Source organism: Macaca nemestrina, chromosome 4, assembly GCF_043159975.1.
Source record: "Macaca nemestrina isolate mMacNem1 chromosome 4, mMacNem.hap1, whole genome shotgun sequence".
In the NCBI taxonomy this organism is placed as follows: domain Eukaryota; kingdom Metazoa; phylum Chordata; class Mammalia; order Primates; family Cercopithecidae; genus Macaca; species Macaca nemestrina.
In genome coordinates this window covers 137,548,943-137,574,967 of record NC_092128.1, presented here as the reverse complement: position 1 = coordinate 137,574,967, position 26,025 = coordinate 137,548,943, and positions in this window count along the sequence as shown.

Here is a 26,025-nt window from a genome sequence, read left to right as displayed (position 1 = left end):
ATAGGGCCAAAGGAAATATCCTGCGATAACAAAGAGAAAGAAGGTTTCTGAGAAACTTCTTTGTGTTCTGTGAAATCATCTCACAGAATTACAGCTTTCCCCTCAAGAAGCCTTTCGCTAAGACAGTTCTTGTGGAATTGGCAAAGTGATATTTGGAAGCCCATAGAGGGCTATGGTGAAAAAGGAAATATCCTCAGATGAAATCTGGAAAGAAGCTTTCTGAGAAACTGCTTAGTGTTCTGTGAATTCATCTCACAGAGTTACATCTGTATTTCGTGCATCTCTTTGCTAGCCTTATTTCTGTGGAATCTGAGAACAGATATTTCGGATCCCTTTGAAGACTATAGGGCCAAAGGAAATATCCTGCGATAACAAAGAGAAAGAAGCTTTCTGAGAAACTTCTTTGTGTTCTGTGAAATCATCTCACAGAATTACAGCTTTCCCCTCAAGAAGCCTTTCGCTAAGACAGTTCTTGTGGAATTGGCAAAGTGATATTTGGAAGCCCATAGAGGGCTATGGTGAAAAAGGAAATATCCTCAGATGAAATCTGGAAAGAAGCTCTCTGAGAAACTGCTTAGTGTTCTGTGAATTCATCTCACAGAGTTACATCTGTATTTCGTGGATCTCTTTGCCAGCCTTATTTCTGTGTAATCTGAGAACAGATATTTCGGATCCCTTTGAAGACTATAGGGCCAAAGGAAATATCCTGCGATAACAAAGAGAAAGAAGCTTTCTGAGAAACTTCTTTGTGTTCTGTGAAATCATCTCACAGAGTTACCGCTTTCCCGTCAAGAAGCCTTTCGCTAGGACAGTTCTTGTGTAATTGGCAAAGAGATATTTGGTAGCCCATGGAGGGCTATGGTGACAAAGGAAATATCCTCAGATGAAATCTGGAAAGAAGCTTTCTGAGAAACTGTTTAGTGTTCTGTGAATTCATCTCACAGAGTTACATCTGTATTTCGTGGATCTCTTTGCTAGACTTATTTCTGTGGAATCTGAGAACAGATATTTCGCATCCCTTTGAAGACTATAGGGCCAAAGGAAATATCCTGCGATAACAAAGAGAAAGAAGCTTTCTGAGAAACTTCTTTGTGTTCTGTGAAATCATCTCACAGAATTACAGCTTTCCCTTCAAGAAGCCTTTCGCTAAGACAGTTCTTGTGGAATTGGCAAAGTGATATTTGGAAGCCCATAGAGGGCTATGGTGAAAAAGGAAATATCCTCAGATGAAATCTGGAAAGAAGCTTTCTGAGAAACTGCTTAGTGTTCTGTGAATTCATCTCACAGAGTTACATCTGTATTTCGTGGATCTCTTTGCTAGCCTTATTTCTGTGGAATCTGAGAACAGATATTTCGGATCCCTTTGAAGACTATAGGGCCAAAGGAAATATCCTCCGATAACAAAGAGAAAGAAGCTTTCTGAGAAACTTCTTTGTGTTCTGTGAAATCATCTCACAGAGTTACAGCTTTCCCCTCAAGAACCCTTTAACTGAGACAGTTCTTGTGTATTTGGCAAAGAGATATTTGGAAGCCCATAGAGGGCTATGGTGAAAAAGGAAATATCCTCAGATGAAATCTGGAATGAAGCTTTCTGAGAAACTGCTTAGTGTTCTGTGAATTCATCTCACAGAGTTACATCTGTATTTCGTGGATCTCTTGGCTAGCCTTATTTCTGTGTAATCTGAGAACAGATATTTCGGATCCCTTTGAAGACTATAGGGCCAAAGGAAATATCCTGCGATAACAAAGAGAAAGAAGCTTTCTGAGAAACTTCTTTGTGTTCTGTGAAATCATGTCACAGAGTTACAGCTTTCCCCTCAAGAAGCCTTTCGCTAAGACAGTTCTTGTGGAATTGGCAAAGTGATATTTGGAAGCCCATAGACGGCTATGGTGAAAAAGGAAATGTCCTCAGATGAAATCTGGAAAGAAGCTTTCTGAGAAACTGCTTAGTGTTCTGTGAATTCATCTCACAGAGTTACATCTGTATTTCGTGGATCTCTTTGCTAGCCTTATTTCTGTGGAATCTGAGAACAGATATTTCGGATCCCTTTGAAGACTATAGGGCCAAAGGAAATATCCTGCGATAACAAAGAGAAAGAAGCTTTCTGAGAAACTTCTTTGTGTTCTGTGAAATCATCTCACAGAATTACAGCTTTCCCCTCAAGAAGCCTTTCGCTAAGACAGTTCTTGTGGAATTGGCAAAGTGATATTTGTAAGCCCATAGAGGGCTATGGTGAAAAAGGAAATATCCTCAGATGATATCTGGAAAGAAGCTTTCTGAGAAACTGCATAGTGTTCTGTTAATTCATCTCACAGAGTTACATCTGTATTTCGTGGATCTCTTTGCTAGCCTTATTTCTGTGGAATCTGAAAACAGATATTTCGGATCCCTTTGAAGACTATAGGGCCAAAGGAAATATCCTCCGATAACAAAGAGAAAGAAGCTTTCTGAGAAACTTCTTTGTGTTCTGTGAAATCATCTCACAGAGTTACCGCTTTCCCCTCAAGAAGCCTTTCGCTAGGACAGTTCTTGTGTAATTGGCAAAGAGATATTTGGAAGCCCATAGAGGGCTATGGTGACAAAGGAAATATCCTCAGATGAAATCTGGAAAGAAGCTTTCTGAGAAACTGCTTAGTGTTCTGTGAATTCATCTCACAGAGTTACATCTGCATTTCGTGGATCTCTTTGCTAGCCTTATTTCTGTGGTATCTGAGAACAGATATTTCGGATCCCTTTGAAGACTATAGGGCCAAAGGAAATATCCTGCGATAACAAAGAGAAAGAAGCTTTCTGAGAAACTTCTTTGTGTTCTGTGAAATCATCTCACAGAATTACAGCTTTCCCCTCAAGAAGCCTTTCGCTAAGACAGTTCTTGTGGAATTGGCAAGGTGATATTTGGAAGCCCATAGAGGGCTATGGTGAAAAAGGAAATATCCTCAGATGAAATCTGGAAAGAAGCTTTCTGAGAAACTGCTTAGTATTCTGTGAATTCATCTCACAGAGTTACATCTGTATTTCGTGGATCTCTTTGCTAGCCTTATTTCTGTGGAATCTGAGAAAAGATATTTCGGATCCCTATGAAGACTATAGGGCCAAAGGAAATATCCTCCGATATCAAAGAGAAAGAAGCTTTCTGAGAAACTTCTTTGTGTTCTGTGAAATCATCTCACAGAGTTACAGCTTTCCCCTCAAGAAGCCTTTCGCTAAGACAGTTCTTGTGGAATTGGCAAAGTGATATTTGGAAGCCCTTAGAGGGCTATGGTGAAAAAGGAAATATCCTCAGATGAAATCTGGAAAGAAGCTTTCTGAGAAACTGCTTAGTGTTCTGTGAATTCATCTCACAGAGTTACATCTGTATTTCGTGGATCTCTTTGCTAGCCTTATTTCTGTGTAATCTGAGAACAGATATTTCGGATCCCTTTGAAGACTATAGGGCCAAAGGAAATATCCTGCGATAACAAAGAGAAAGAAGCTTTCTGAGAAACTTCTTTGTGTTCTGTGAAATCATCTCACAGAATTACAGCTTTCCCCTCAAGAAGCCTTTCGCTAAGACAGTTCTTGTCGAATTGGCAAAGTGATATTAGGAAACCCATAGAGGGCTATGGTGAAAAAGGAAATATCCTCAGATGAAATCTGGAAAGAAGCTTTCTGAGAAACTGCTTAGTGTTCTGTGAATTCATCTCACAGAGTTACATCTGTATTTCGTGGATCTCTTTGCTAGCCTTATTTCTGTGGAATCTGAGAACAGATATTTCGGATCCCTTTGAAGACTATAGGGCCAAAGGAAATATCCTGCGATAACAAAGAGAAAGAAGCTTTCTGAGAAACTTCTTTGTGTTCTGTGAAATCATCTCACAGAGTTACAGCTTTCCCCTCAAGAAGCCTTTCGCTAAGACAGTTCTTGTGGAATTGGCAAAGTGATATTTCGAAGCCCATAGAGGGCTATGGTGAAAAAGGAAATATCCTCAGATGAAATCTGGAAAGAAGCTTTCTGAGAAACTGCTTAGTGTTCTGTGAATTCATCTCACAGAGTTACATCTGTATTTCGTGGATCTCTTTGCTAGCCTTATTTCTGTGGAATCTGAGAACTGATATTTCGGATCCCTTTGAAGACTATAGGGCCAAAGGAAATATCCTCCGATAACAAAGAGAAAGAAGCTTTCTGAGAAACTTCTTTGTGTTCTGTGAAATCATCTCACAGAGTTACAGCTTCCCCTCAAGAACCCTTTAACTGAGACAGTTCTTGTGTAATTGGCAAAGAGATATTTGGAAGCCCATAGAGGGCTATGGTGAAAAAGGAAATATCCTCAGATGAAATCTGGAAAGAAGCTTTCTGAGAAACTGCTTAGTGTTCTGTGAATTCATCTCACAGAGTTACATATGTATTTCGTGGATCTCGTTGCTAGCCTTATTTCTGTGGAATCTGAGAAAAGATATTTCGGATCCCTATGAAGACTATAGGGCCAAAGGAAATATCCTCCGATAACAAAGAGAAAGAAGCTTTCTGAGAAACTTCTTTGTGTTCTGTGAAATCATCTCACAGAGTTACAGCTTTCCCCTCAAGAAGCCTTTCGCTAAGACAGTTCTTGTGGAATTGGCAAAGTGATATTTGGAAGCCCATAGAGGGCTATGGTGAAAAAGGAAATATCCTCAGATGAAATCTGGAAAGAAGCTCTCTGAGAAACTGCTTAGTGTTCTGTGAATTCATCTCACAGAGTTACATCTGTATTTCGTGGATCTCTTTGCTAGCCTTATTTCTGTGGAATCTGAAAACAGATATTTCGGATCCCTTTAAAGACTATAGGGCCAAAGGAAATATCCTCCGATAACAAAGAGAAAGAAGCTTTCTGAGAAACTTCTTTCTGTTCTCTGAAATCATGTCACAGAGTTACAGCTTTCCCCTCGAGAAGCCTTTCGCTAAGACAGTTCTTGTGGAATTGGCAAAGTGATATTTGTAAGCCCATAGAGGGCTATGGTGAAAAAGGAAATATCCTCAGATGATATCTGGAAAGAAGCTTTCTGAGAAACTGCTTAGTGTTCTGTGAATTCATCTCACAGAGTTACATCTGTATTTCGTGGATCTCTTTGCTAGCCTTATTTCTGTGTAATCTGAGAACAGATATTTCGGATCCCTTTTAAGACTATAGGGCCAAAGGAAATATCCTGCGATAACAAAGAGAAAGAAGCTTTCTGAGAAACTTCTTTGTGTTCTGTGAAATCATCTCACAGAGTTACCGCTTTCCCCTCAAGAAGCCTTTCGCTAGGACAGTTCTTGTGTAATTGGCAAAGAGATATTTGGAAGCCCATGGAGGGCTATGGTGACAAAGGAAATATCCTCAGATGAAATCTGGAAAGAAGCTTTCTGAGAAACTGCTTAGTATTCTGTGAATTCATCTCACAGAGTTACATCTGTATTTCGTGGATCTCTTTGCTAGCCTTATTTCTGTGGAATCTGAGAACAGATATTTCGGATCCCTTTGAAGACTATAGGGCCAAAGGAAATATCCTCCGATAACAAAGAGAAAGAAGCTTTCTGAGAAACTTCTTTGTGTTCTGTGAAATCATCTCACAGAGTTAAAGCTTTCCCCTCAAGAACCCTTTAACTGAGACAGTTCTTGTGTAATTGGCAAAGAGATATTTCTAAGCCCATAGAGGGCTATGGTGAAAAAGGAAATATCCTCAGATGAAATCTGGAAAGAAGCTTTCTGAGAAACTGCTTAGTGTCTGTGAATTCATCTCACAGAGTTACATATGTATTTCGTGGATCTCTTTGCTAGCCTTATTTCTGTGGAATCTGAGAAAAGATATTTCGGATCCCTATGAAGACTATAGGGCCAAAGGAAATATCCTCCGATAACAAAGAGAAAGAAGCTTTCTGAAAAACTTCTTTGTGTTCTGCGAAATCATCTCACAGAGTTACAGCTTTCCCCTCAAGAAGGCTTTCGCTAAGACAGTTCTTGTGGAATTGGCAAAGTGATATTTGGAAGCCCATAGAGGGCTATGGTGAAAAAGGAAATATCCTCAGATGAAATCTGGAAAGAAGCTCTCTGAGAAACTGCTTAGTGTTCTGTGAATTCATCTCACAGAGTTACATCTGTATTTCGTGGATCTCTTTGCTAGCCTTATTTCTGTGGAATCTGAAAACAGATATTTCGGATCCCTTTAAAGACTATAGGGCCAAAGGAAATATCCTCCGATAACAAAGAGAAAGAAGCTATCTGAGAAACTTCTTTCTGTTCTCTGAAATCATGTCACAGAGTTGCAGCTTTCCCCTCAAGAAGCCTTTCGCTAAGACAGTTCTTGTGGAATTGGCAAAGTGATATTTGGAAGCCCATAGAGGGCTATGGTGAAAAAGGAAATATCCTCAGATGATATCTGGAAAGAAGCTTTCTGAGAAACTGCTTAGTGTTCTGTGAATTCATCTCACAGAGTTACATCTGTATTTCGTGGATCTCTTTGCTAGCCTTATTTCTGTGTAATCTGAGAACAGATATTTCGGATCCCTTTGAAGACTATAGGGCCAAAGGAAATATCCTGCGATAACAAAGAGAAAGAAGCTTTCTGAGAAACTTCTTTGTGTTCTGTGAAATCATCTCACAGAGTTACCGCTTTCCCCTCAAGAAGCCTTTCGCTAGGACAGTTCTTGTGTAATTGGCAAAGAGATATTTGGAAGCCCATGGAGGGCTATGGTGACAAAGGAAATATCCTCAGATGAAATCTGGAAAGAAGCTTTCTGAGAAACTGCTTAGTATTCTGTGAATTCATCTCACAGAGTTACATCTGTATTTCGTGGATCTCTTTGCTAGCCTTATTTCTGTGGAATCTGAGAACAGATATTTCGGATCCCTTTGAAGACTATAGGGCCAAAGGAAATGTCCTCCGATAACAAAGAGAAAGAAGCTTTCTGAGAAACTTCTTTGTGTTCTGTGAAATCATCTCACAGAGTTACAGCTTTCCCCTCAAGAACCCTTTAACTGAGACAGTTCTTGTGTATTTGGCAAAGAGATATTTGGAAGCCCATAGAGGGCTATGGTGAAAAAGGAAATATCCTCAGATGAAATCTGGAATGAAGCTTTCTGAGAAACTGCTTAGTGTTCTGTGAATTCATCTCACAGAGTTACATCTGTATTTCGTGGATCTCTTTGCTAGCCTTATTTCTGTGGAATCTGAGAACAGATATTTCGGATCCCTTTGAAGACTATAGGGCCAAAGGAAATATCCTGCGATAACAAAGAGAAAGAAGCTTTCTGAGAAACTTCTTTGTGTTCTGTGAAATCATCTCACAGAGTTACAGCTTTCCCCTCAAGAAGCCTTTCGCTAAGACAGTTCTTGTGGAATTGGCAAAGTGATATTTGGAAGCCCATAGACGGCTATGGTGAAAAAGGAAATGTCCTCAGATGAAATCTGGAAAGAAGCTTTCTGAGAAACTGCTTAGTGTTCTGTGAATTCATCTCACAGCGTTACATCTGTATTTCGTGGATCTCTTTGCTAGCCTTATTTCTGTGGAATCTGAGAACAGATATTTCGGATCCCTTGAAAGACTATAGGGCCAAAGGAAATATCCTGCGATAACAAAGAGAAAGAAGCTTTCTGAGAAACTTCTTTGTGTTCTGTGAAATCATCTCACAGAGTTACAGCTTTCCCCTCAAGAACCCATTAACTGAGACAGTTCTTGTGTAATTGGCAAAGAGATATTTGGAAGCCCATAGAGGGCTATGGTGAAAAAGGAAATATCCTCAGATGAAATCTGGAAAGAAGCTTTCTGAGAAACTGCTTAGTGTTCTGTGAATTCATCTCACAGAGTTACATCTGTATTTCGTGGATCTCTTTGCTAGCCTTATTTCTGTGGAATCTGAAAACAGATATTTCGGATCCCTTTAAAGACTATAGGGCCAAAGGAAATATCCTCCGATAACAAAGAGAAAGAAGCTTTCTGAGAAACTTCTTTCTGTTCTCTGAAATCATGTCACAGAGTTACAGCTTTCCCCTCGAGAAGCCTTTCGCTAAGACAGTTCTTGTGGAATTGGCAAAGTGATATTTGTAAGCCCATAGAGGGCTATGGTGAAAAAGGAAATATCCTCAGATGATATCTGGAAAGAAGCTTTCTGAGAAACTGCTTAGTGTTCTGTGAATTCATCTCACAGAGTTACATCTGTATTTCGTGGATCTCTTTGCTAGCCTTATTTCTGTGTAATCTGAGAACAGATATTTCGGATCCCTTTGAAGACTATAGGGCCAAAGGAAATATCCTGCGATAACAAAGAGAAAGAAGCTTTCTGAGAAACTTCTTTGTGTTCTGTGAAATCATCTCACAGAGTTACCGCTTTCCCCTCAAGAAGCCTTTCGCTAGGACAGTTCTTGTGTAATTGGCAAAGAGATATTTGGAAGCCCATGGAGGGCTATGGTGACAAAGGAAATATCCTCAGATGAAATCTGGAAAGAAGCTTTCTGAGAAACTGCTTAGTATTCTGTGAATTCATCTCACAGAGTTACATCTGTATTTCGTGGATCTCTTTGCTAGCCTTATTTCTGTGGAATCTGAGAACAGATATTTCGGATCCCTTTGAAGACTATAGGGCCAAAGGAAATATCCTCCGATAACAAAGAGAAAGAAGCTTTCTGAGAAACTTCTTTGTGTTCTGTGAAATCATCTCACAGAGTTACAGCTTTCCCCTCAAGAACCCTTTAACTGAGACAGTTCTTGTGTAATTGGCAAAGAGATATTTCTAAGCCAATAGAGGGCTATGGTGAAAAAGGAAATATCCTCAGATGAAATCTGGAAAGAAGCTTTCTGAGAAACTGCTTAGTGTCTGTGAATTCATCTCACAGAGTTACATATGTATTTCGTGGATCTCTTTGCTAGCCTTATTTCTGTGGAATCTGAGAAAAGATATTTCGGATCCCTATGAAGACTATAGGTCCAAAGGAAATATCCTCCGATAACAAAGAGAAAGAAGCTTTCTGAAAAACTTCTTTGTGTTCTGCGAAATCATCTCACAGAGTTACAGCTTTCCCCTCAAGAAGGCTTTCGCTAAGACAGTTCTTGTGGAATTGGCAAAGTGATATTTGGAAGCCCATAGAGGGCTATGGTGAAAAAGGAAATATCCTCAGATGAAATCTGGAAAGAAGCTTTCTGAGAAACTGCTTAGTGTTCTGTGAATTCATCTCACAGAGTTACATCTGTATTTCGTGGATCTCTTTGCTAGCCTTATTTCTGTGGAAGCTGAGAACAGATATTTCGGATCCCTTTGAAGACTATAGGGCCAAAGGAAATATCCTCCGATAACAAAGAGAAAGAAGCTTTCTGAGAAACTTCTTTGTGTTCTGTGAAATCATCTCACAGAGTTACAGCTTTCCCCTCAAGAATCCTTTAACTGAGACAGTTCTTGTGTATTTGGCAAAGAGATATTTGGAAGCCCATAGAGGGCTATGGTGAAAAAGGAAATATCCTCAGATGAAATCTGGAATGAAGCTTTCTGAGAAACTGCTTAGTGTTCTGTGAATTCATCTCACAGAGTTACATCTGTATTTCGTGGATCTCTTTGCTAGCCTTATTTCTGTGGAATCTGAGAACAGATATTTCGGATCCCTTTGAAGACTATAGGGCCAAAGGAAATATCCTGCGATAACAAAGAGAAAGAAGCTTTCTGAGAAACTTCTTTGTGTTCTGTGAAATCATCTCACAGAGTACAGCTTTCCCCTCAAGAAGCCTTTCGCTAAGACAGTTCTTGTGGAATTGGCAAAGTGATATTTGGAAGCCCATAGACGGCTATGGTGAAAAAGGAAATGTCCTCAGATGAAATCTGGAAAGAAGCTTTCTGAGAAACTGCTTAGTGTTCTGTGAATTCATCTCACAGCGTTACATCTGTATTTCGTGGATCTCTTTGCTAGCCTTATTTCTGTGGAATCTGAGAACAGATATTTCGGATCCCTTTGAAGACTATAGGGCCAAAGGAAATATCCTGCGATAACAAAGAGAAAGAAGCTTTCTGAGAAACTTCTTTGTGTTCTGTGAAATCATCTCACAGAGTTACAGCTTTCCCCTCAAGAACCCATTAACTGAGACAGTTCTTGTGTAATTGGCAAAGAGATATTTGGAAGCCCATAGAGGGCTATGGTGAAAAAGGAAATATCCTCAGATGAAATCTGGAAAGAAGCTTTCTGAGAAACTGCTTAGTGTTCTGTGAATTCATCTCACAGAGTTACATATGTATTTCGTGGATCTCTTTGCTAGCCTTATTTCTGTGGAATCTGAGAAAAGATATTTCGGATCCCTATGAAGACTATAGGGCCAAAGGAAATATCCTCCGATAACAAAGAGAAAGAAGCTTTCTGAGAAACTTCTTTGTGTTCTGTGAAATCATCTCACAGAGCTACAGCTTTCCCCTCAAGAAGCCTTTCGCTAAGACAGCTCTTGTGGAATTGGCAAAGTGATATTTGGAAGCCCATAGAGGGCTATGCTGAAAAAGGAAATATCCTCAGATGAAATCTGGAAAGAAGCTCTCTGAGAAACTGCTTAGTGTTCTGTGAATTCATCTCACAGAGTTACATCTGTATTTCGTGGATCTCTTTGCTAGCCTTATTTCTGTGGAATCTGAAAACAGATATTTCGGATCCCTTTAAAGATTATAGGGCCAAAGGAAATATCCTCCGATAACAAAGAGAAAGAAGCTTTCTGAGAAACTTCTTTCTGTTCTCTGAAATCATGTCACAGAGTTACAGCTTTCCCCTCGAGAAGCCTTTCGCTAAGACAGTTCTTGTGGAATTGGCAAAGTGATATTTGTAAGCCCATAGAGGGCTATGGTGAAAAAGGAAATATCCTCAGATGATATCTGGAAAGAAGCTTTCTGAGAAACTGCTTAGTGTTCTGTTAATTCATCTCACAGAGTTACATCTGTATTTCGTGGATCTCTTTGCTAGCCTTATTTCTGTGGAATCTGAGAACAGATATTTCGGATCCCTTTGAAGACTATAGGGCCAAAGGAAATATCCTGCGATAACAAAGAGAAAGAAGCTTTCTGAGAAACTTCTTTGTGTTCTGTGAAATCATCTCACAGAGTTACCGCTTTCCCCTCAAGAAGCCTTTCGCTAGGACAGTTCTTGTGTAATTGGCAAAGAGATATTTGGAAGCCCATGGAGGGCTATGGTGACAAAGGAAATATCCTCAGATGAAATCTGGAAAGAAGCTTTCTGAGAAACTGCTTAGTATTCTGTGAATTCATCTCACAGAGTTACATCTGTATTTCGTGGATCTCCTTGCTAGCCTTATTTCTGTGGAATCTGAGAACAGATATTTCGGATCCCTTTGAAGACTATAGGGCCAAAGGAAATATCCTCCGATAACAAAGAGAAAGAAGCTTTCTGAGAAACTTCTTTGTGTTCTGTGAAATCATCTCACAGAGTTACAGCTTTCCCCTCAAGAACCCTTTAACTGAGACAGTTCTTGTGTAATTGGCAAAGAGATATTTCTAAGCCCATAGAGGGCTATGGTGAAAAAGGAAATATCCTCAGATGAAATCTGGAAAGAAGCTTTCTGAGAAACTGCTTAGTGTCTGTGAATTCATCTCACAGAGTTACATATGTATTTCGTGGATCTCTTTGCTAGCCTTATTTCTGTGGAATCTGAGAAAAGATATTTCGGATCCCTATGAAGACTATAGGGCCAAAGGAAATATCCTCCGATAACAAAGAGAAAGAAGCTTTCTGAAAAACTTCTTTGTGTTCTGCGAAATCATCTCACAGAGTTACAGCTTTCCCCTCAAGAAGGCTTTCGCTAAGACAGTTCTTGTGGAATTGGCAAAGTGATATTTGGAAGCCCATAGAGGGCTATGGTGAAAAAGGAAATATCCTCAGATGAAATCTGGAAAGAAGCTTTCTGAGAAACTGCTTAGTGTTCTGTGAATTCATCTCACAGAGTTACATCTGTATTTCGTGGATCTCTTTGCTAGCCTTATTTCTGTGGAAGCTGAGAACAGATATTTCGGATCCCTTTGAAGACTATAGGGCCAAAGGAAATATCCTCCGATAACAAAGAGAAAGAAGCTTTCTGAGAAACTTCTTTGTGTTCTGTGAAATCATCTCACAGAGTTACAGCTTTCCCCTCAAGAATCCTTTAACTGAGACAGTTCCTGTGTATTTGGCAAAGAGATATTTGGAAGCCCATAGAGGGCTATGGTGAAAAAGGAAATATCCTCAGATGAAATCTGGAATGAAGCTTTCTGAGAAACTGCTTAGTGTTCTGTGAATTCATCTCACAGAGTTACATCTGTATTTCGTGGATCTCTTTGCTAGCCTTATTTCTGTGGAATCTGAGAACAGATATTTCGGATCCCTTTGAAGACTATAGGGCCAAAGGAAATATCCTGCGATAACAAAGAGAAAGAAGCTTTCTGAGAAACTTCTTTGTGTTCTGTGAAATCATCTCACAGAGTACAGCTTTCCCCTCAAGAAGCCTTTCGCTAAGACAGTTCTTGTGGAATTGGCAAAGTGATATTTGGAAGCCCATAGACGGCTATGGTGAAAAAGGAAATGTCCTCAGATGAAATCTGGAAAGAAGCTTTCTGAGAAACTGCTTAGTGTTCTGTGAATTCATCTCACAGCGTTACATCTGTATTTCGTGGATCTCCTTGCTAGCCTTATTTCTGTGGAATCTGAGAACAGATATTTCGGATCCCTTTGAAGACTATAGGGCCAAAGGAAATATCCTGCGATAACAAAGAGAAAGAAGCTTTCTGAGAAACTTCTTTGTGTTCTGTGAAATCATCTCACAGAGTTACAGCTTTCCCCTCAAGAACCCATTAACTGAGACAGTTCTTGTGTAATTGGCAAAGAGATATTTGGAAGCCCATAGAGGGCTATGGTGAAAAAGGAAATATCCTCAGATGAAATCTGGAAAGAAGCTTTCTGAGAAACTGCTTAGTGTTCTGTGAATTCATCTCACAGAGTTACATATGTATTTCGTGGATCTCTTTGCTAGCCTTATTTCTGTGGAATCTGAGAAAAGATATTTCGGATCCCTATGAAGACTATAGGGCCAAAGGAAATATCCTGCGATAACAAAGAGAAAGAAGCTTTCTGAGAAACTTCTTTGTGTTCTGTGAAATCATCTCACAGAGTTACAGCTTTCCCCTCAAGAAGCCTTTCGCTAAGACAGTTCTTGTGGAATTGGCAAAGTGATATTTGGAAGCCCATAGAGGGCTATGGTGAAAAAGGAAATATCCTCAGATGAAATCTGGAAAGAAGCTCTCTGAGAAACTGCTTAGTGTTCTGTGAATTCATCTCACAGAGTTACATCTGTATTTCGTGGATCTCTTTGCTAGCCTTATTTCTGTGGAATCCGAAAACAGATATTTCGGATCCCTTTAAAGACTATAGGGCCAAAGGAAATATCCTCCGATAACAAAGAGAAAGAAGCTTTCTGAGAAACTTCTTTCTGTTCTCTGAAATCATGTCACAGAGTTACAGCTTTCCCCTCGAGAAGCCTTTCGCTAAGACAGTTCTTGTGGAATTGGCAAAGTGATATTTGTAAGCCCATAGAGGGCTATGGTGAAAAAGGAAATATCCTCAGATGATATCTGGAAAGAAGCTTTCTGAGAAACTGCTTAGTGTTCTGTGAATTCATCTCACAGAGTTACATCTGTATTTCGTGGATCTCTTTGCTAGCCTTATTTCTGTGTAATCTGAGAACAGATATTTCGGATCCCTTTGAAGACTATAGGGCCAAAGGAAATATCCTGCGATAACAAAGAGAAAGAAGCTTTCTGAGAAACTTCTTTGTGTTCTGTGAAATCATCTCACAGAGTTACCGCTTTCCCCTCAAGAAGCCTTTCGCTAGGACAGTTCTTGTGTAATTGGCAAAGAGATATTTGGAAGCCCATGGAGGGCTATGGTGACAAAGGAAATATCCTCAGATGAAATCTGGAAAGAAGCTTTCTGAGAAACTGATTAGTATTCTGTGAATTCATCTCACAGAGTTACATCTGTATTTCGTGGATCTCTTTGCTAGCCTTATTTCTGTGGAATCTGAGAACAGATATTTCGGATCCCTTTGAAGACTATAGGGCCAAAGGAAATATCCTCCGATAACAAAGAGAAAGAAGCTTTCTGAGAAACTTCTTTGTGTTCTGTGAAATCATCTCACAGAGTTACAGCTTTCCCCTCAAGAACCCTTTAACTGAGACAGTTCTTGTGTAATTGGCAAAGAGATATTTGGAAGCCCATAGAGGGCTATGGTGAAAAAGGAAATATCCTCAGATGAAATCTGGAAAGAAGCTTTCTGAGAAACTGCTTAGTGTTCTGTGAATTCATCTCACAGAGTTACATCTGTATTTCGTGGATCTCTTTGCTAGCCTTATTTCTGTGGAATCTGAGAAAAGATATTTCGGATCCCTATGAAGACTATAGGGCCAAAGGAAATATCCTCCGATAACAAAGAGAAAGAAGCTTTCTGAGAAACTTCTTTGTGTTCTGCGAAATCATCTCACAGAGTTACAGCTTTCCCCTCAAGAAGGCTTTCGCTAAGACAATTCTTGTGGAATTGGCAAAGTGATATTTGGAAGCCCATAGAGGGCTATGGTGAAAAAGGAAATATCCTCAGATGAAATCTGGAAAGAAGCTTTCTGAGAAACTGCTTAGTGTTCTGTGAATTCATCTCACAGAGTTACATCTGTATTTCGTGGATCTCTTTGCTAGCCTTATTTCTGTGGAAGCTGAGAACAGATATTTCGGATCCCTTTGAAGACTATAGGGCCAAAGGAAATATCCTCCGATAACAAAGAGAAAGAAGCTTTCTGAGAAACTTCTTTGTGTTCTGCGAAATCATCTCACAGAGTTACAGCTTTCCCCTCAAGAAGGCTTTCGCTAAGACAGTTCTTGTGGAATTGGCAAAGTGATATTTGGAAGCCCATAGAGGGCTATGGTGAAAAAGGAAATATCCTCAGATGAAATCTGGAATGAAGCTTTCTGATAAACTGCTTAGTGTTCTGTGAATTCATCTCACAGAGTTACATCTGTATTTCGTGGATCTCTTTGCTAGCCTTATTTCTGTGGAATCTGAGAACAGATATTTCGGATCCCTTTGAAGACTGTAGGGCCAAAGGAAATATCCTGCGATAACAAAGAGAAAGAAGCTTTCTGAGAAACTTCTTTGTGTTCTGTGAAATCATCTCACAGAGTACAGCTTTCCCCTCAAGAAGCCTTTCGCTAAGACAGTTCTTGTGGAATTGGCAAAGTGATATTTGGAAGCCCATAGACGGCTATGGTGAAAAAGGAAATGTCCTCAGATGAAATCTGGAAAGAAGCTTTCTGAGAAACTGCTTAGTGTTCTGTGAATTCATCTCACAGCGTTACATCTGTATTTCGTGGATCTCTTTGCTAGCCTTATTTCTGTGGAATCTGAGAACAGATATTTCGGATCCCTTTGAAGACTATAGGGCCAAAGGAAATATCCTGCGATAACAAAGAGAAAGAAGCTTTCTGAGAAACTTCTTTGTGTTCTGTGAAATCATCTCACAGAGTTACAGCTTTCCCCTCAAGAACCCTTTAACTGAGACAGTTCTTGTGGAATTGGCAAAGTGATATTTGGAAGCCCATAGAGGGCTATGGTGAAAAAGGAAATATCCTCAGATGATATCTGGAAAGAAGCTTTCTGAGAAACTGCTTAGTGTTCTGTGAATTCATCTCACAGAGTTACATCTGTATTTCGTGGATCTCTTTGCTAGCCTTATTTCTGTGGAATCTGAGAACAGATATTTCGGATCCCTTTGAAGACTATAGGGCCAAAGGAAATATCCTGCGATAACAAAGAGAAAGAAGCTTTCTGAGAAACTTCTTTGTGTTCTGTGAAATCATCTCACAGAGTTACCGCTTTCCCCTCAAGAAGCCTTTCGCTAGGACAGTTCTTGTGTAATTGGCAAAGAGATATTTGGAAGCCCATGGAGGGCTATGGTGACAAAGGAAATATCCTCAGATGAAATCTGGAAAGAAGCTTTCTGAGAAACTGCTTAGTATTCTGTGAATTCATCTCACAGAGTTACATCTGTATTTCGTGGATCTCTTTGCTAGCCTTATTTCTGTGGAATCTGAGAACAGATATTTCGGATCCCTTTGAAGACTATAGGGCCAAAGGAAATATCCTCCGATAACAAAGAGAAAGAAGCTTTCTGAGAAACTTCTTTGTGTTCTGTGAAATCATCTCACAGAGTTACAGCTTTCCCCTCAAGAACCCTTTAACTGAGACAGTTCTTGTGTAATTGGCAAAGAGATATTTGGAAACCCATAGAGGGCTATGGTGAAAAAGGAAATATCCTCAGATGAAATCTGGAAAGAAGCTTTCTGAGAAACTGCTTAGTGTTCTGTGAATTCATCTCACAGAGTTACATTTGTATTTCGTGGATCTCTTTGCTAGCCTTATTTCTGTGGAATCTGAGAAAAGATATTTCGGATCCCTATGAAGACTATAGGGCCAAAGGAAATATCCTCCGATAACAAAGAGAAAGAAGCTTTCTGAGAAACTTCTTTGTGTTCTGCGAAATCATCTCACAGAGTTACAGCTTTCCCCTCAAGAAGGCTTTCGCTAAGACAGTTCTTGTGTAATTGGCAAAGTGATATTTGGAAGCCCATAGAGGGCTATGGTGAAAAAGGAAATATCCTCAGATGAAATCTGGAAAGAAGCTTTCTGAGAAACTGCTTAGTGTTCTGTGAATTCATCTCACAGAGTTACATCTGTATTTCGTGGATCTCTTTGCTAGCCTTATTTCTGTGGAATCTGAGAACAGATATTTCGGATCCCTTTGAAGACTATAGGGCCAAAGGAAATATCCTCCGATAACAAAGAGAAAGAAGCTTTCTGAGAAACTTCTTTGTGTTCTGTGAAATCATCTCACAGAGTTACAGCTTTCCCCTCAAGAACACATTAACTGAGACAGTTCTTGTGTAATTGGCAAAGAGATATTTGGAAGCCCATAGAGGGCTATGGTGAAAAAGGAAATATCCTCAGATGAAATCTGGAAAGAAGCTTTCTGAGAAACTGCTTAGTGTTCTGTGAATTCATCTCACAGAGTTACATATGTATTTCGTGGATCTCTTTGCTAGCCTTATTTCTGTGGAATCTGAGAAAAGATATTTCGGATCCCTATGAAGACTATAGGGCCAAAGGAAATATCCTCCGATAACAAAGAGAAAGAAGCTTTCTGAGAAACTTCTTTGTGTTCTGTGAAATCATCTCACAGAGTTACAGCTTTCCCCTCAAGAAGGCTTTCGCTAAGACAGTTCTTGTGGAATTGGCAAAGTGATATTTGGAAGCCCATAGAGGGCTATGGTGAAAAGGAAATATCCTCAGATGAAATCTGGAAAGAAGCTTTCTGAGAAACTGCTTAGTGTTCTGTGAATTCATCTCACAGAGTTACATCTGTATTTCGTGGATCTCTTTGCTAGCCTTATTTCTGTGGAAGCTGAGAACAGATATTTCGGATCCCTTTGAAGACTATAGGGCCAAAGGAAATATCCTGCGATAACAAAGAGAAAGAAGCTTTCTGAGAAACTTCTTTCTGTTCTCTGAAATCATGTCACAGAGTTACAGCTTTCCCCTCAAGAAGCCTTTCGCTAAGACAGTTCTTGTGGAATTGGCAAAGTGATATTTGTAAGCCCATAGAGGGCTATGGTGAAAAAGGAAATATCCTCAGATGATATCTGGAAAGAAGCTTTCTGAGAAACTGCTTAGTGTTCTGTGAATTCATCTCACAGAGTTACATCTGTATTTCGTGGATCTCTTTGCTAGCCTTATTTCTATTTAATCTGAGAACAGATATTTCGGATCCCTTTGAAGACTATAGGGCCAAAGGAAATATCCTCCGATAACAAAGAGAAAGAAGCTTTCTGAGAAACTTCTTTGTGTTCTGTGAAATCATCTCACAGAGTTACAGCTTTCCCCTCAAGAACCCGTTAACTGAGACAGTTCTTGTGTAATTGGCAAAGAGATATTTGGAAGCCCATAGAGGGCTATGGTGAAAAAGGAAATATCCTCAGATGAAATCTGGAAAGAAGCTTTCTGAGAAACTGCTTAGTGTTCTGTGAATTCATCTCACAGAGTTACATATGTATTTCGTGGATCTCTTTGCTAGCCTTATTTCTGTGGAATCTGAGAAAAGATATTTCGGATCCCTATGAAGACTATAGGGCCAAAGGAAATATCCTCCGATAACAAAGAGAAAGAAGCTCTCTGAGAAACGTCTTTGTGTTCTGTGAAATCATCTCACAGAGTTACAGCTTTCCCCTCAAGAAGCCTTTCGCTAAGACAGTTCTTGTGGAATTGGCAAAGAGATATTTGGAAGTCCATAGAGGGCTATGGTGAAAAAGGAAATATCCTCAGATGAAATCTGGAAAGAAGCTTTCTGAGAAACTACTTAGTGTTCTGTGAATTCATCTCACAGAGTTACATCTGTATTTCGTGGATCTCTTTGTTAGCCTTATTTCTGTGGAATCTGAGAACAGATATTTCGGATCCCTTTGAAGACTATAGGGCCAAAGGAAATATCCTCCGATAACAAAGAGAAAGAAGGTTTCTGAGAAACTTCTTTGTGTTCTGTGAAATCATCTCACAGAATTACAGCTTTCCCCTCAAGAAGCCTTTCGCTAAGACAGTTCTTGTGGAATTGGCAAAGTGATATTTGGAAGCCCATAGAGGGCTATGGTGAAAAAGGAAATATCCTCAGATGAAATCTGGAAAGAAGCTTTCTGAGAAACTGCTTAGTGTTCTGTGAATTCATCTCACAGAGTTACATCTGTATTTCGTGGATCTCTTTGCTAGCCTTATTTCTGTGGAATCTGAGAACAGATACTTCGGATCCCTTTGAAGACTATAGGGCCAAAGGAAATATCCTGCGATAACAAAGAGAAAGAAGCTTTCTGAGAAACTTCTTTGTGTTCTGTGAAATCATCTCACAGAGTTACAGCTTTCCCCTCAAGAACCCTTTAACTGAGACAGTTCTTGTGTAATTGGCAAAGAGATATTTGGAAGCCCATAGAGGGTTATGGTGAAAAAGGAAATATCCTCAGATGAAATCTGGAAAGAAGCTTTCTGAGAAACTGCTTAGTGTTCTGTGAATTCATCTCACAGAGTTACATCTGTATTTCGTGGATCTCTTTGCTAGCCTTATTTCTGTGGAATCTGAGAAAAGATATTTCGGATCCCTATGAAGACTATAGGGCCAAAGGAAATATCCTCCGAAAACAAAGAGAAAGAAGCTTTCTGAGAAACTTCTTTGTGTTCTGTGAAATCATCTCACAGAGTTACAGCTTTCCCCTCAAGAAGGCTTTCGCTAAGACAGTTCTTGTGGAATTGGCAAAGTGATATTTGGAAGCCCATAGAGGGCTATGGTGAAAAAGGAAATATCCTCAGATGAAATCTGGAAAGAAGCTTTCTGAGAAACTGCTTAGTGTTCTGTTAATTCATCTCACAGAGTTACATCTGTATTTCGTGGATCTCTTTGCTAGCCTTATTTCTGTGGAAGCTGAAAACAGATATTTCGGATCCCTTTGAAGACTATAGGGCCAAAGGAAATATCCTGCGATAACAAAGAGAAAGAAGCTTTCGGAGAAACTTCTATCTGTTCTCTGAAATCATGTCACAGAGTTACAGCTTCCCCTCAAGAAGCCTTTCGCTAAGACAGTCTTGTGGAATTGGCAAAGTGATATTTGTAAGCCCATAGAGGGCTATGGTGAAAAAGGAAATATCCTCAGATGATATCTGGAAAGAAGCTTTCTGAGAAACTGCTCAGTGTTCTGTGAATTCATCTCACAGAGTTACATCTGTATTTCGTGGATCTCTTTGCTAGCCTTATTTCTGTGGAATCTGAGAACAGATATTTCGGATCCCTTTGAAGACTATAGGGCCAAAGGAAATATCCTCCGATAACAAAGAGAAAGAAGCTTTCTGAGAAACTTCTTTGTGTTCTGTGAAATCATCTCACAGAGTTACAGCTTTCCCCTCAAGAACCCTTTAACTGAGACAGTTCTTGTGTAATTGGCAAAGAGATATTTGGAAGCCCATAGAGGGTTATGGTGAAAAAGGAAATATCCTCAGATGAAATCTGGAAAGAAGCTTTCTGAGAAACTGCTTAGTGTTCTGTGAATTCATCTCACAGAGTTACATCTGTATTTCGTGGATCTCTTTGCTAGCCTTATTTCTGTGGAATCTGAGAAAAGATATTTCGGATCCCTATGAAGACTATAGGGCCAAAGGAAATATCCTCCGAAAACAAAGAGAAAGAAGCTTTCTGAGAAACTTCTTTGTGTTCTGTGAAATCATCTCACAGAGTTACAGCTTTCCCCTCAAGAAGGCTTTCGCTAAGACAGTTCTTGTGGAATTGGCAAAGTGATATTTGGAAGCCCATAGAGGGCTATGGTGAAAAAGGAAATATCCTCAGATGAAATCTGGAAAGAAGCTTTCTGAGAAACTGCTTAGTGTTCTGTTAATTCATCTCACAGAGTTACATCTGTATTTCGTGGATCTCTTTGCTAGCCTTATTTCTGTGGAACCTGAAAACAGATATTTCGGATCCCTTTGAAGACTATAGGGCCAAAGGAAATATCCTGCGATAACAAAGAGAAAGAAGCTTTCGAAGAAACTTCTATCTGTTCTCTGAAATCATGTCACAGAGTTACAGCTTCCCCTCAAGAAGCCTTTCGCTAAGACAGTCTTGTGGAATTGGCAAAGTGATATTTGTAAGCCCATAGAGGGCTATGGTGAAAAAGGAAATATCCTCAGATGATATCTGGAAAGAAGCTTTCTGAGAAACTGCTCAGTGTTCTGTGAATTCATCTCACAGAGTTACATCTGTATTTCGTGGATCTCTTTGCTAGCCTTATTTCTGTGGAATCTGAGAACAGATATTTCGGATCCCTTTGAAGACTATAGGGCCAAAGGAAATATCCTCCGATAACAAAGAGAAAGAAGCTTTCTGAGAAACTTCTTTGTGTTCTGTGAAATCATCTCACAGAGTTACAGCTTTCCCCTCAAGAACCCTTTAACTGAGACAGTTCTTGTGTAATTGGCAAAGAGATATTTGGAAGCCCATAGAGGGCTATGGTGAAAAAGGAAATATCCTCAGATGAAATCTGGAAAGAAGCTTTCTGAGAAACTGCTTAGTGTTCTGTGAATTCATCTCACAGAGTTACATCTGTATTTCGTGGATCTCTTTGCTAGCCTTATTTCTGTAGTATCTGAGAAAAGATATTTCGGATCCCTATGAAGACTATAGGGCCAAAGGAAATATCCTCCGATAACAAAGAGAAAGAAGCTTTCTGAGAAACTTCTTTGTGTTCTGTGAAATCATCTCACAGAGTTACAGCTTTCGCCTCAAGAAGCCTTTCGCTAAGACAGTTCTTGTGGAATTGGCAAAGTGATATTTGTAAGCCCATAGAGGGCTATGGTAAAAGAGGAAATATCCTCAGATGAAATCTGGAAAGAAGCTTTCTGAGAAACTGCTTAGTGTTCTGTGAATTCATCTCACAGAGTTACATCTGTATTTCGTGGATCTCTTTGCTAGCCTTATTTCTGTGGAATCTGAGAACAGATATTTCGGATCCCTTTGAAGACTATAGGGCCAAAGGAAATATCCTGCGATAACAAAGAGAAAGAAGCTTTCTGAGAAACTTCTTTCTGTTCTGTGAAATCATCTCACAGAGTTACAGCTTTCCCCTCAAGAAGCCTTTCGCTAAGACATTTCTTGTGGAATTGGCAAAGTGATATTTGGAAGCCCATAGAGGGCTATGGTGACAAAGGAAATATCCTCAGATGAAATCTGGAAAGAAGCTTTCTGAGAAACTGCTTAGTGTTCTGTGAATTCATCTCACAGAGTTACATCTGTATTTCGTGGATCTCTTTGCTAGCCTTATTTCTGTGGAATCTGAGAACAGATATTTCGGATCCCTTTGAAGACTATAGGGCCAAAGGAAATATCCTGCGATAACAAAGAGAAAGAAGCTTTCTGAGAAACTTCTTTGTGTTCTATGAAATCATCTCACAGAATTACAGCTTTCCCCTCAAGAAGCCTTTCGCTAAGACAGTTCTTGTGGAATTGGCAAAGTGATATTTGGAAGCCCATAGAGGGCTATGGTGAAAAAGGAAATATCCTCAGATGAAATCTGGAAAGAAGCTCTCTGAGAAACTGCTTAGTGTTCTGTGAATTCATCTCACAGAGTTACATCTGTATTTCGTGGATCTCTTTGCTAGCCTTATTTCTGTGTAATCTGAGAACAGATATTTCGGATCCCTTTGAAGACTATAGGGCCAAAGGAAATATCCTGCGATAACAAAGAGAAAGAAGCTTTCTGAGAAACTTCTTTGTGTTCTGTGAAATCATCTCACAGAGTTACCGCTTTCCCCTCAAGAAGCCTTTCGCTAGGACAGTTCTTGTGTAATTGGCAAAGAGATATTTGGAAGCCCATGGAGGGCTATGGTGACAAAGGAAATATCCTCAGATGAAATCTGGAAAGAAGCTTTCTGAGAAACTGTTTAGTGTTCTGTGAATTCATCTCACAGAGTTACATCTGTATTTCGTGGATCTCTTTGCTAGACTTATTTCTGTGGAATCTGAGAACAGATATTTCGGATCCCTTTGAAGACTATAGGGCCAAAGGAAATATCCTGCGATAACAAAGAGAAAGAAGCTTTCTGAGAAACTTCTTTGTGTTCTGTGAAATCATCTCACAGAATTACAGCTTTCCCCTCAAGAAGCCTTTCGCTAAGACAGTTCTTGTGGAATTGGCAAAGTGATATTTGGAAGCCCATAGAGGGCTATGGTGAAAAAGGAAATATCCTCAGATGAAATCTGGAAAGAAGCTTTCTGAGAAACTGCTTAGTATTCTGTGAATTCATCTCACAGAGTTACATCTGTATTTCGTGGATCTCTTTGCTAGCCTTATTTCTGTGGAATCTGAGAACAGATATTTCGGATCCCTTTGAAGACTATAGGGCCAAAGGAAATATCGTCCGATAACAAAGAGAAAGAAGCTTTCTGAGAAACTTCTTTGTGTTCTGTGAAATCATCTCACAGAGTAACAGCTTTCCCCTCAAGAACCCTTTAACTGAGACAGTTCTTGTGTATTTGGCAAAGAGATATTTGGAAGCCCATAGAGGGCTATGGTGAAAAAGGAAATATCCTCAGATGAAATCTGGAATGAAGCTTTCTGAGAAACTGCTTAGTGTTCTGTGAATTCATCTCACAGAGTTACATCTGTATTTCATGGATCTCTTTGCTAGCCTTATTTCTGTGGAATCTGAGAACAGATATTTCGGATCCCTTTGAAGACTATAGGGCCAAAGGAAATATCCTGCGATAACAAAGAGAAAGAACCTTTCTGAGAAACTTCTTTGTGTTCTGTGAAATCATCTCACAGAATTACAGCTTTCCCCTCAAGAAGCCTTTCGCTAAGACAGTTCTTGTGGAATTGGCAAAGTGATATTTGGAAGCCCAAAGAGGGCTATGGTGAAAAAGGAAATATCCTCAGATGAAATCTGGAAAGAAGCTTTCTGAGAAACTGCTTAGTATTCTGTGAATTCATCTCACAGAGTTACATCTGTATTTCGTGGATCTCTTTGCTAGCCTTATTTCTGTGGAATCTGAGAACAGATATTTCGGATCCCTTTGAAGACTATAGGGCCAAAGGAAATATCCTCCGATAACAAAGAGAAAGAAGCTTTCTGAGAAACTTCTTTCTGTTCTGTGAAATCATCTCACAGAGTTACAGCTTTCCCCTCAAGAAGGCTTTCGCTAAGACAGTTCTTGTGTAATTGGCAAAGAGATATTTGGAAGCCCATAGAGGGCTATGGTGAAAAAGGAAATATCCTCAGATGAAATCTGGAAAGAAGCTTTCTGAGAAACTGCTTAGTGTTCTGTGAATTCATCTCACAGAGTTACATCTGTATTTCGTGGATCTCTTTGCTAGCCTTATTTCTGTGGAATCTGAGAACAGATATTTCGGATCCCTTTGAAGACTATAGGGCCAAAGGAAATATCCTGCGATAACAAAGAGAAAGAAGCTTTCTGAGAAACTTCTTTCTGTTCTCTGAAATCATGTCACAGAGTTACAGCTTTCCCCTCAAGAAGCCTTTCGCTAAGACAGTTCTTGTGGAATTGGCAAAGTGATATTTGTAAGCCCATAGAGGGGTATGGTGAAAAAGGAAATATCCTCAGATGATATCTGGAAAGAAGCTTTCTGAGAAACTGCTTAGTGTTCTGTTAATTCATCTCACAGAGTTACATCTGTATTTCGTGGATCTCTTTGCTAGCCTTATTTCTGTGGAATCTGAGAACAGATATTTCGGATCCCTTTGAAGACTATAGGGCCAAAGGAAATATCCTCCGATAACAAAGAGAAAGAAGCTTTCTGAGAAACTTCTTTGTGTTCTGTGAAATCATCTCTCAGAGTTACAGCTTTCCCCTCAAGAACCCTTTAACTGAGACAGTTCTTGTGTAATTGGCAAAGAGATATTTGGAAGCCCATAGAGGGCTATGGTGAAAAAGGAAATATCCTCAGATGAAATCTGGAAAGCAGCTTTGTGAGAAACTGCTTAGTGTTCTGTGAATTCATCTCACAGAGTTACATCTGTATTTCGTGGATCTCTTTGCTAGCCTTATTTCTGTGGAATCTGAGAAAAGATATTTCGGATCCCTATGAAGACTATAGGGCCAAAGGAAATATCCTCCGATAACAAAGAGAAAGAAGCTTTCTGAGAAACTTCTTTGTGTTCTGTGAAATCATCTCACAGAGTTACAGCTTTCGCCTCAAGAAGCCTTTCGCTAAGACAGTTCTTGTGGAATTGGCAAAGTGATATTTGGAAGCCCATAGAGGGCTATGGTGAAAAAGGAAATGTCCTCAGATGAAATCTGGAAAGAAGCTTTCTGAGAAACTGCTTAGTGTTCTGTGAATTCATCTCACAGAGTTACATCTGTATTTCGTGGATCTCTTTGCTAGCCTTATTTCTGTGGAATCTGAGAAAAGATATTTCGGATCCCTATGAAGACTATAGGGCCAAAGGAAATATCCTCCGAAAACAAAGAGAAAGAAGCTTTCTGAGAAACTTCTTTGTGTTCTGTGAAATCATCGCACAGAGTTACAGCTTTCCCCTCAAGAACCCATTAACTGAGACAGTTCTTGTGTAATTGGCAAAGAGATATTTGGAAGCCCATAGAGGGCTATGGTGAAAAAGGAAATATCCTCAGATGAAATCTGGAAAGAAGCTTTCTGAGAAACTGCTTAGTGTTCTGTGAATTCATCTCACAGAGTTACATCTGTATTTCGTGGATCTCTTTGCTAGCCTTATTTCTGTGGAATCTGAGAAAAGATATTTCGGATCCCTATGAAGACTATAGGGCCAAAGGAAATATCCTCCGATAACAAAGAGAAAGAAGCTTTCTGAGAAACTTCTTTGTGTTCTGTGAAATCATCTCACAGAGTTACAGCTTTCCCCTCAAGAAGCCTTTCGCTAAGACAGTTCTTGTGGAATTGGCAACGTGATATTTGGAAGCCCATAGAGGGCTATGGTGAAAAAGGAAATATCCTCAGATGAAATCTGGAAAGAAGCTTTCTGAGAAACTGCTTAGTGTTCTGTGAATTCATCTCACAGAGTTACATCTGTATTTCGTGGATCTCTTTGCTAGCCTTATTTCTGTGGAAGCTGAAAACAGATATTTCGGATCCCTTTGAAGACTATAGGGCCAAAGGAAATATCCTGCGATAACAAAGAGAAAGAAGCTTTCGGAGAAACTTCTTTCTCTTCTCTGAAATCATGTCACAGAGTTACAGCTTTCCCCTCAAGAAGCCTTTCGCTAAGACAGTTCTTGTGGAATTGGCAAAGTGATATTTTTAAGCCCGTAGAGGGCTATGGTGAAAAAGGAAATATCCTCAGATGATATCTGGAAAGAAGCTTTCTGAGAAACTGCTAAGTGTTCTGTTAATTCATCTCACAGAGATACATCTGTATTTCGTGGATCTCTTTGCTAGCCTTATTTCTGTGGAATCTG